Here is an 11574-nt window from a genome sequence, read left to right as displayed (position 1 = left end):
AAAAGCGTTCGGTAATACGATCTACTACCATACTGAAGATTAATGCCAGAGAAATAATGTTTAAGGCAGTACTTAAAACATTACATTAGTACACTTTAATCTATGATTCATGCCAATGAAATAAACACCATAGTGTTTGTTATGTGAATGCTACATGTACATGTATGCTAGTTAAAAGGGCACTGGGAACGATTTTTTTTTTTAGCTGGGGGTGCTGATAAAGGAAAGTAAAGGTCGTTTTGGTCCGAAGAAATTTTACGAGCAAAAAAAAAGGGGGAGGGGTCGCTCCAAAATGAAGGTGGTTTTGGTCCAAAAAAAATTTGGACAAGCAAGCAAGCAAAAAAAGACTCTAACACAAAGTGTTGGTCATTTTCCATGCATTTCTCCAATTTTACACACCTACCAGAATTCCAGGGGTGCTTTGGAAAATAATACACGCAGCACCCTGGGAAAATCTTTGGGATACTTCAGCACCCCCCTCTTCCCAGGGTCATGCTTGTTAAACAAACGCGAGAACGCATTACCGATGAAGGGGGATCTTCAGTCAGTTCTTCCACCCGTCATTGGGAGTTTCGGCCCGTTATAAACAATACTCCCTCTTGGTGGTAGGCCAGCAGTGAAAAGCACCACCTTCCCCTCTGGTAACAAAAAAGAAAAAAAAAGAAGAAAATATTGATGGTCTGAAAGCAAAGGGAAACATGAAATTAAATCAAGAACGGGGGGGGGGGGCATTGAATGTTGTAAAGTGAAAAGAGGTGGGGGGGGGGCTACTTAGTGCAACACAATGTAAGGTAAGTCTGTCCACCCCTGTCAATTTAGACAAAATCACTTTATAATAATAATGATAATAGTAATAAATAAGGGACGTTATGTTTTTTATGTGAATGCTACTGTATATGGTGTCTTTGGCTCTGTGCCCCGTATCTGGAACTCGCCTCTCAAACCGGTCAAATCTCGTCATCTCTTCAGTCGTTCCAACAAACTTGAAAACTGTATCTCTTATAATGTCCCTTAATAATAATGATAATAATAATAATAGTGATAATACTAATAGTACTAATAATTTTAATCATTATAATAACAATCATAATAATAATGATAGTAAAAATAATACATGTAATAATGATAATGATAATAATATTTTGTAATAGCGCTATATAAATGCAAATATTGTTATTAATATCATTATTACTATTATCATTGAATAATAATAGTGACGATAATAATATTTTCATTGATATAGCACTCTTACAAAATAACAGTGTTACAGTGTTTTTTACACAATGATAGGATAGGGAATATAAAAAGATATCGAAAGATTGGTGATTAAAAAGCAGATTTTTGAATTTTTTCTTAAATACTGAATTACTTTTACTTATATACTTATTATCTTTATCATTATCAAATTCTTATAATTTATACAGGGTAGCCCCATCAATGACACAGACCGTTCTTACTGGGGACCTCTGCTTCAAGTAATACACAAAGATATCGATACAGTTCTTATCAAATTTGGAATATTATCGCATAGAATTGAAAACCATGTACTGATACCGTCTTTCTCTTGGCCAAATGTGGCTGCTTTAAATATTTCAAATGGTTTTTTGACGATATCTTCAGCAAATTTTTAGATGTCATTTTCTAGTAAATTGTTTAATTCTTCTCACAATATCTCGCCATTGTTTGCATGCGGTCATTGTGTGGTTTTTAGTGTACTTTATGACAATGATGGTTCATGCCAATCGGCCGGCCTACTATTACTACTCTTAATTATTTCTAATGGTTTTCTGACAGCATTTCCCCCCCAATTTTTAGATATCTGTTTCAAGCAACTTGATTATTCACTCTCAAAACTACTCGTTATACTCTTAGAATTATTTTTAACCAAACAAAGACTTAGTTAAAATATATGAAACGGCCAACTGTTAGTTAAAATGAATTCCCAAGTTATTCTGCTTGCAATATTGTTTAAAACCCATAATTCTGAGAGATTATTCTTGCATGTAGTCATTGCGTGATCGTGGAGATACCAAGCATATAGCAAATAATATGCCTATTATCATCAAACACACGCGACAATTTGGCTTTATCTCCTAGTTATATTATGATATATCAATAAAATAAACACTCGGCCTTATCTGTTCTAATTCTCTAATAACTCAGATAAACTGTATTCATTTTATCTATTTGGCTATCCATATACAGTGTGTCTCACAAAAAAGGAAACCAAATGTTTTATTTATTTTCTCAGTATGAGCAAATGTTATTTGATTTTTTTTACATCTTCACCAACTACAGCCTTTCTTCTTTATTCTGATGCCTAATACACATAACGTTCAAGCATCGATAAATACATGCGTATGAGTGTCCCGTCCGCGTCAGACCAAAAGACATTAAAAGATGGGAGTTGCTGCTACCCTATTTGGCATTCAACGATTGAAGGGGTAGAGCCTTTCAGTTAAGTTTCAGTTCAGTTTGGTTTAGTTCATTTCAACTCAAGTCAATTTAACAGTAAAAGAAATCATTACAAAGATATAAATGAATATATGACATAGATAACTAAATATTTACAATAGACACAAAAAATATGATAATAATAACTGTAATAACTGCCTCGTCGATCTGGCGCTATACCGTGGCTGCCGGTCACACGATCAATTGGGAAAAACATATTTTCAGAGTATTTCATTTCTGAGGTCTATTTCGAACAATGAAATAGGATGGATGGAAGAGTTTGAAATCCCAATGTAAAATCAAGTGGCACAGAAAATTTGACAATATTTATTTAGAAAACAGTGATCTTAAATAAGAAAAGAATCGTTCAATAGGAATTCTTTTTTGAGGTTTCCTACTCTCAATCTGTAAATGAGAGTAAATGCAGAATAAAAAGTGAATTTCTTTGCAAATTGTTTCTGTCATTCATCAGTTTTGACAAGTTATAGGCCTAACATACCATGCGTAACAGATCAACTAAGGAATGTATCTCAAATTAGATTTCACTTTTTTTATTAGTATTAAAATTTAAACCAAAACAGTTAGGATATTTTGCCATGAAAGTGACTTTTCTTTTTTTCTGGTACACACTGCACTTTATCCCTATTGCAACTGTGACAATAGACATTGGGCTCAGTGGATTAGTCACCAACCTTGAAACAAAGGGTCGTGGGTTTGAATCCCAGCCAAAGCGTAATTTTCTTCAACAAGAAATTGATCCATATTGTGCTGCACTCAACTCAGGTGAGGTGAATGGATACCTGGCAAGAATTAATTCGCGAAATGCTTGTCTTTGATTTGTGGTATAACATACGAGCAGCAGCGACATATGCTGCGCCATAATATAAACTGCATAAATTTCTTTTTTTTTCAATGGTTTATGGTAACTCAAATTGTTTTCTATCAGGAACTGGTGTAAAAATATTTTCTGTTAATATAGTGAAGGGACATAAAAACAATTTTTCATTTCCTCTTTATTTTTTTGTTCAGCTACACGATATATGCTGAAGCTCCTTGCATATTATGTAAAAAAATATATATATATAATTCTGATATTTTTTATAATTCCTGATGGATTTCTCTCAAACCATGTTGAATCTTAAGCTTAATTCTTAGATGTGCAGACATGCCCCCCCCCCCTCGCTCATAATGACATGCTTTCTCGGCGTGACATGAATTAATCTCGGTAAACTTTTGAAAAAAAAAAGATTATCATTTGGCAAATATACCCACGCGACACCGCACCAGGCTTACCGTGTAAATATATTATGTGTTTCCTATCTAAAATGCAAACATCGTCTCTTTCTTATCTGTGCTGTATTGACAAATATTTTGTCAATTTATATATTTTTTGCACGCTACATCTTCCTATTATTTTGCATTTAACCTATATAGTATCCCGTAATTAGTAACCAACTGGAATAAAATTATTGGAAATGGTTTTTTGACTGATTTGAGTAGGTATGGGTGTCAACATTTACCAAAAAAAAGTTAGAAGGAATACGGGTTGGGGAAAGTACTTTTTTTCAAGGTCAAAGGTCAATGACCTTTTTAAATATACTGTATCATGGTATCTCCCAGATAAAATATTACACGTTGGTGATCATGGTGTCAAAATGCACAGATTCGTACAAGAAGATCAAATAAAATCAAATCAAGTACCTACAATGCTCATTCACCCATGAAATTCAAGGTCAAAGCCCTTCAAAGTTCAATGACCTTTATTACATTATATACCATATACGGTATAATGGTATCTCTGAGATGAAAAGGTGCAGGTTGATGATCTAGGTGTCAAAATGCAGAGGTTCTTACAGGAAGATCAAATAAAATCAAATTAATTACCAGAATGCACATTAAACAATAAAATTCAAGGTCAAAGCCTTTCAAAGGTCAATGACCTTTTTTCTACATCATATACCATATACGGTATAATGCTATCTCTCAGATGAAAAGGCGCAGGTTGGTGATCTTGGTGTCAAAGTGCACAGATTCTTACAAGAAGATCAAATGAAATCAAATCAAGTACCTACAATGCTCATTCACCAAATGAATGAAATTCAAGGTCAAAGCCCTTCAAAGTTCAATGACCTTTATTACATTATATACCATATAAGGTATAATGGTATCTCTTAGATGAAATGGTGCAGGTTGATGATCTTGGTGTCAAAATGCAGAGGTCCTTACAGGAAGATCAAATAAAATAGAATTAAGTACCCAGAATGCATATTAAACTATAAAATTCAAGGTAAAAGCCTTTCAAAGGTCAATGACCTTTTTTACATTATGTATCACACTGTATAATAGTATCTCTGAGATGAAACGGCACAGGTTGGTGATCGTTGTATCAAAATTCGCAGATTCTTTCAGGAAGGTCAAATAAGATAAAGTTAATCACCTAGAATGCATACTAACCCATAAAGTTCAAGGTCAAAGGTCAGTGACCTTTTTACATAGGCTATATATCGTATAAAGGTATCTCTGAGATAAAACGCTGCATGTTGATGATTTTGATGTCAAAAAGCAATTTTTGCAAGAAGATAAAAAAGACTCAAAATAATCCAATATCCAAAGTCAAAGGTCAAAGTTGATAAATATTTATATATCCATGCATGATTCCCCCCAAAAAGAAATTTATCCATTATATTCACATTTTATTTGTGAATAATAGAAAGAAAGATAACTATTTGTAATGAACACTTGGAAGTCTAATAATTTCACTCTGAAAGAAATAATTAAGGATAAAAAATGGCCATGGAAAATATATTTAGGAGTTAAAGGTCAATCAACTATGTCAATAGCGTCAGGGAATTTAAGTAAATAGGTCGATATAACGTGATTGTGGCATGTAGGTATAGTGATTCTGATGGGAAAAAGACTGACCTGCGTGGAAAAAGAACACAAATTTAATAGTTGAATCCTTGACCAATGATGATGTCAAAATACAAGTTCGAGGTAAAATTGGATCAAATAGCACTTTTTCTTATAATATACTGTAATGCATTGACAAAAGTGTAAAAAAAAATTAATGTGTGATATAATTTGAAATGGTGACAATTGTGAAGTTACCTTTAGTAGCAGCATTTAGATATGCATTTTATAAATCTAAATCAAGGTGCTAATTTCTCTGTAGCAATAGGTCACTAACCTCAAATGCTACAATCAATACTATAACGCTATAACTTAATCTGTAAATGGAAAGGATAGGCCTAAGTCTTATGGCAAGCATCATCCGAGAACATTTTCATATAGCCAGGGACAATGACGAAGAATTAAAATAAGGCAATCATTAGAGCTGCAGCTTTTTTGTCATAGATGAAGTTAAGTGTCTCAACTTCAGCAAAGAGTAATTGAACTCTTGAAAACGGCTTATTATATTCACTCGCGTTCGTAATCACTCGCGTCGCGGTGGTAATCACACGCGTTTTTGATTTTTGGCGATTTTTTTTCATTTCGGTGCGATTTTTTTTCTAACGGTGTCTTCAATGGGACAAACACGCTGGGAAAATAAAATGAAATTGAAATTCGAGTTTCGTTTTAAGCCGGCAAGTGCCTTAAATAAGATGTACTCGACTACTGTTTTAACATAACAAACAAGCAAATCAGCCATGTGGCTCAACTAACTTAGAATAGATCCGGACTTCTACTGTGTCTTATACGAGGACTCCGAGTCGGAACTTGCCATATCTGGCACATCGATATTACATCGTATCATTCCCATATGCGGACATGCCTGCATGCAATGGCCCCAAGGCGGCCGGATCCGGCCGCGGTCGGACACGACGTGCATCGGTAGCATGGAGCAAGCTAACGTGAGTCGAGCTGAGTTAGATCCCACGTTACATATGAGGCGCCGATTGTACCAATATTATATAGAACAATTATTTGTTACATAATCATTATTCATTAAATAATAACTATTATTTATATATAATTTACATTCTATTTGTAAATAATTAATATTATATAAAAAAGAATTTCTAATTATTTATATATAATTCCAAGTAATACTTCATTATTTGTAAATAATAATAGTTCGACATTCTATTATTTATAAATAATGATTATTTGACCTCTGACCCCTAAATACATTCTCCATGGCCTTCATTATTTCAGACCGAAGTTATGAAACCTCCATGTTTTCATTACAAATTAGTCATGGTTATTAACACTATTCAGATATAAAATATGAACACAAAAGATATTTTTTTTGGTTATTTTTGACATATAGATTATATATTTCCTCTGATCTAGGATTTCAAGGGTGAAAGTTTATTCTTTATACTTATTTTAGTGTTGTTTAATCTTCTTGTACAAGTCTTTGGATTTTGGCACCAAGATCACCAACCTGCGGTGTTTTATCTCAGAGATACCATTATTATTATCTAATGTTAAAAAGGACATTGACCTTTGTCATTGAATTTTATGGGTGAATGTGCATTCTCGATGCTTAATTTCATTTTATCTTCCTGTAAGAATATGCGTGTTTTGACACCAAGAACACCAACCTGCATCGTTTTATCTTAGAGATACAATTATATAATATGGTATATGTAGTATAAAAGGTCATTGACCTTTGGCCTTAAATTTTATGCGTGAATGTGCATTCTAGGTACTTAATTTTATTCCATTTGATCTTCTGGTAAGAATCTGTGCATTTTGACACCATGATCACCAACCTGTGCTTTTTCATCGCAGGGATACCATTATACAGTATGGTATATAATGTAAATAGGTCATTGACCTTTGAAAAGCTTTGACCTTGAATTTTATTGGTGAATGTGCATTCTAGGTACTTAAGTTTATTTTATTTGATCTTCTTGTAAGAATCTGTACATTTTGACACCATGATCACCAGCATGTACCTTATCATCTCAGAGATACCATTATACGGTATGGTATATAATGTAAAAAAGGTCATTGACCTTTTGAAAGGCTTTGACCTTGAATTTGATAGGTGAATGTGCATTCTAGGTCATTAATTTTATTCTATTTGATATTCTGGTAAGAATTTGTGCATTTTGACACCATTATCACCAACCTGCGCCTTTCCATCTCAGAGATACCATTAATACAGTATGTACGAAAAGGTCATTGACCTTTGACCTTGAAAAAAGCACTTTCCCCAACCCGTATTCCTCCTAACTTTTTTTTGGTAAATGTTGACACCCATACCTACTAAAATCAGTCAAAAAACCATTTCCAATAATTTTATTCCAGATTGGCTCTTTTGTGGTCTAATTTAGGGACACTAATATTCTGAATGCATGACCCTGGCAAGCGAGGGTGCTGGGGCAGAGTTTTTTGTTATTTTTTTAATTACGCAATCAAAAGCGAGGGTCTTTAATGACCAATTCCAATGAAATTTTGGAAACTCGAGACTCGAGACTCGAAGTTTAGCAACACACTAGTAGTAGTAGTAGTAATAGTAGTAGTAGTAGTAGTAGTAGTAGTAGTAGTAGTAGTAGTAGTAGTAATCTATCTGTATTAGCACTTTCCCAGAGGATATGAAAATTGCAAAAGTAACTTTTATTCATAAGAAGAAAGATAAAACTGCTGTTGAAAACTACAGACCTATCAGTGTTTTAAGCATAGTATCCAAAATTCTAGAAAAGGCGGTATGTGTTCAGATCAAAAAATATTTTTGAGAAAATGATATGATTTACGAATATCAGTCTGGTTTTCGACATGACTATTCGACTGAGACATGCCTTATTCACTTGACTGATTATCTGAGAACTAATATTTCTAAGGGGCATTTCGTTGGGATGGTACTCCTAGATCTTCAAAAAGCATTTGATAAGTTAATCATGGCATCTTATTGAAAACATTACAAATTATGGGTTTTAACCAGGCTACTGTAGCATGGTTCAAATCATACTTGTCGAATCGACATCAAGTAGTGGCTATTCGCGATATTTGTTCCAAAATTATACCTATAACGTGTGGAGTTCCACAGGGAAGTATTTTAGGCCCAATTCTATTTTCAACTTGTATCAATGACATGTCTATTTGTATAAAAGCTGACTGTAAATTATTATTGTATGCAGATAATAGCGTACTACTTTGTTCAAATTCCAACCCAAAATTTGTTGAGGAAAACTTAGCGAACAGCTGTCTACATGTGTCGATTGGATGACTGATAATAGATTATCGTTACACTTAGGCAAAACCGAGAGCATTCTGTTTTGTTCTTAAAGTAGTTATAAAACGTCATTTGAATTTGAAGTGACATACAATAATAAGATAATTCAGAGGAAAGAATCTGTATTAGGCATTGATCTGACCAGCTCCCTTTCATTTTCATCTTTAGTAGAATCAATCGTAAAAAAGGCGAATGCCCATTTGAAATTTCTGTACAGGTATCAAAGGTGAATAATCGGATGGTCTAATACCACTTGGTCTACTTATCAGTTCGTCCAACTTCACATAGTCTAAACTCATTTCGTCTACAACCAGTTCGGCTAATATCCAATTCGTCTAATTCCCTCTTGGTCTAATATCAAATTCGTCTAATTTCCATTTGGGTTAATAACCAGTTGGGCTAATTCTCACTTGGTCTAATATCCAATTCGTCTAATTCCCACTTGGTCTAATAGCCAAACGATCTAATGACCACTTGGTCTATTATCCTTTTGATCTAATGACCACTTGGTCTTAGCCCAGTTGGGTTAATAGTCACTTGGTCTAATTTTTCATTTGGTCTAATTCACACTTGGTCTAATGTCCATGTATTCTAATGTAACATAATTAATTATTATTTATTTGATCAAGAATTAACAAATATGGTACGTAATGGATAAATATCATGCATCAGTTAATGTCGCCAGGATCCGGAGGGTATATAGACCTGGGGTAGGGCTGCTGGGCGCAAAACCTCACCGTGAAGGACTATCGATGACAAGATAGTTGCTCATCAAATGAATTATTCTAATCAAATATAATTCTTATAATTAGGCCTATATATCAATAATAAAGATAATGATGAAAACTATATCATACTCATCATTGCACATTTACAGAACAATAAGTTATTTTTTTCAGAACACATCTGTTTAAGTTTTTGGTTAAACCATGGTTTATGATTTTTCTTTATTTTTAAAATTCTGGGAGGAAAACATATATTATAAGTCTCAGAAAAAAACTCCATAAATTGTTTATACATACAATTTGGCTCTTCCTGATATCTGCAAAGCAGATTGTCAAAATCAGTTGAAGATAAAACATTCAGAAAACGGTCAATATTGATATCATCAATTTGATGTTTATATGTAACAGGTTCATCTTCATATACCTTTAAAATCAAACATGGCAAATATTGGCAAATGATTAGATATGTCACAGGTTAGTATTCCTGTGGAAATATTGCACATACTATTTGTAAATAAATTGTCTATCAATGAAGCTGTGAAGTTAGTTATTCTTGTTGGTTTTGTAATACAAGGAAAAAAAACAATATGAGTAAAATAATTCAAGCAACTCATTGCAAGAACTCTGTACATCTAATTTCATTAAATTAATATTAAAGTCTCCAAGAAATATACATTCTTTTTTCTCATTATGAACTGTAGACAAAATATTTCCTAAAGTATCAATAAAATGTGCATGTGATTGATCAGGTGGTCTATAGAAGACACCAACAATAATGTTCTTTCCTGGTTTTAAAATTTCAATAAAAAGGCTTTCACAATGACAATTAAATATTGAGATGTCATTTCGCATGATGTATCTTACATCATTTCTAATGGCAAATGCAACTCCTCCTCCTTTTCTATTATTTCGTGATATACTCTCAGTCTTATATCAATCAATATTAATTCATCTTTTTTACCATTGTCCAACCATGTTTCAGTAAATGCTAAAAGACCAAAAGAATTATTAAAATGTGACAGTAGAGACGTTATATCATCATAGTGTTTTGGCAAGCTACGGCAATTTAAATGCAGGAGTGAAAAACCATGTGTTTTACCTAAGTTTTCATTTGGAAAGTCTTCTGGTGTTACATATATACAGTCATTATCAGCCTCTTCCTGTAATATACAGTGCGTCCCAAAAAAAACTATACACTTTTGAAATGGCTGCCAAATAAAAAATATATAACTTTGGGGGAAAACACTTACATACATGGAAGCTAATAAAGTCAACTTTAAAATGACACCAAAAAGTTGGAAAACTTTTCATGCTTGAGCGAGCACTGCCCACTAAAACAAAGGGTATGGAAATTAGGGTGGGCAGGAGTTAGCCTTCCAATTTCTTTCAGTTTTTGAGATGCGAGTCCCTTGGAACTTGCAAAGTTGAGGATGTTTTGATAAATCAATGATCAAGCATTATCAATTTAGGTTTTTAGAGCAAATTTTAAGAATTATTAAATTGAAATTTAATGTATGAGTGAACATGAAATACAATTTTTCACTTTTTAAGTGGATCTCAGCAATGTGTTCTTGGAAGTCAGAATAGGGATAGGACTTAGGTGGGGGAAGTAGGTTGACGGGATATGGGTCAACAGAACACTTAACCCCCCCCCCTCTCTCTCTACCCCTTTCACCCCTCCTGAGAGACTAGCCTTTGCTAGGGTGAGCAGGAATTAGCCTTAATTCCATTTTTTTTTTAGGTGAGTCCTTTGGAACTTGCAAAGTTAAGGGTGTTATGCTAAATTACTGAAAAATGGAGATCCGTTTTGGTTTCTTAAGCAAATTTCACGAGTTACTAAATTGAAATGTAATGCATGAGTAAATAGGAATTGTAATTTTAGTGTAGCATTTTTCGTTTATTATGTGGATCTTAGCAAGTGTGCTTGTGAGAGTCAGAGTAATGTGATGGTACCTGTTACATGCAAGGGGATGAGATAGGGTAAGACTGGGTTAAAGGGGCATTCTTCTTTGTGTTCTCTTACAAATTACATGTCATGTACTCACCCCGCCCTCCACCCCTTTCTTTCTCTTGGTTGGTATTTAAAACTTAAAATGCCAAGTGACTGATGGTTGATGGGTCTTTCTTTTCCATTGAATGATTTATTAAGAACTTGACTAATTATGATAATTTATGAAATCATTTATTGAAAAAGCTGAATGTTTGATTGAT

Source organism: Lytechinus pictus, chromosome 16, assembly GCF_037042905.1.
Source record: "Lytechinus pictus isolate F3 Inbred chromosome 16, Lp3.0, whole genome shotgun sequence".
Classification (NCBI taxonomy): domain Eukaryota; kingdom Metazoa; phylum Echinodermata; class Echinoidea; order Temnopleuroida; family Toxopneustidae; genus Lytechinus; species Lytechinus pictus.
This window is presented reverse-complemented; position numbering follows the sequence as displayed.